The following is a 1,322-nucleotide window of genomic DNA, read 5'->3' on the forward strand; positions in this document are numbered from 1 at the left end:
AACTATTAACCATATGTAATATTACGTTATAACGTATATCGTTATATGGTAGTACGTTATAACGTATAACGTAATGTATTAATACGTTATAAAGTATAACGTTATGTATTAATACGAAATAACGTATATCGTTATATGGAAATACTTTATAACGTATATCGTTATATGGTAGAACGTTATGATGTATAACGTTCAGTAGTATTGCGTTATAACGTATAATGTTATGTATTATCACGTTATAGCGTACATCGTTATATGGTAATACGTTATAACGTATAACGTTATGTATTAATGCGTTATAAAGTATAACGTTATGTATTAATACGAAATAAAGTATATCGTTATATGGAAATAATTTACATCGTATATCGTTATATGGTAGAACGTTATGACGTATAACGTTCAGTAGCATTTCGTTATAACGTATCATATTATGTATTATTACGTTATAAGGTATATCTTTATATGGTAATACGTTATAACGTATAACCTTATGTAATATTACGTTATAATGAATATCGTTATATTTTAATACGTTATAACGTATATCGTTTTATTGTAGTACGTTATAACGTATAACGATCAGTAGTATTACGTTATAACGTAAAACGTCATGTAGTATTACGTTATAATGTAAAACGTTATATCGTATGACGTTATAATGTATAACGTTATATCGTAATTCGTCATAACGTAAAACGTTATGTAGTATTACGTTATAACGTATAACGCTATGTAATATTACGTTATAACGTATATCGTTATAGGGTAATACGTTATAACGTATAACGATATGTAGTATTACGTTATAACGTATAACGTTATGTAGTATTACGTTATAACGTATAGCGTTATGTAGTCTTACGTTAAAACCTATAACGTTATATACTATTACGTTATAACGTATAACCATATGTATTATTACGTTATAACGTATATCGTTATATGGTAGTACGTTATAACGTATAACGTTCAGTAGTATTACGTTATAACGTATAACGTCGTGTGGTATTACGTTATAATGTAAAACGTTATATCGTATTACGTTATAATGTATAACGTTATATCGTAATTCGTCATAACGTAAAACGTTATGTAGTATTACGTTATAACGTATAACGCAATGTAATATTACGTTATAACGTATATCGTTATAGGGTAATACGTTATAACGTATAACGTTATGTAGTATTACGTTATAACGTATAACGTTATGTAGTATTACGTTATAACGTATAGCGTTATGTAGTCTTACGTTAAAACCTATAACGTTATATACTATTACGTTATAACGTATAACCATATGTAATATTACGTTATAA

This window comes from Bombus pyrosoma, linkage group LG8 (assembly GCF_014825855.1).
Source record: "Bombus pyrosoma isolate SC7728 linkage group LG8, ASM1482585v1, whole genome shotgun sequence".
Taxonomy (NCBI): Eukaryota; Metazoa; Arthropoda; class Insecta; order Hymenoptera; family Apidae; genus Bombus; species Bombus pyrosoma.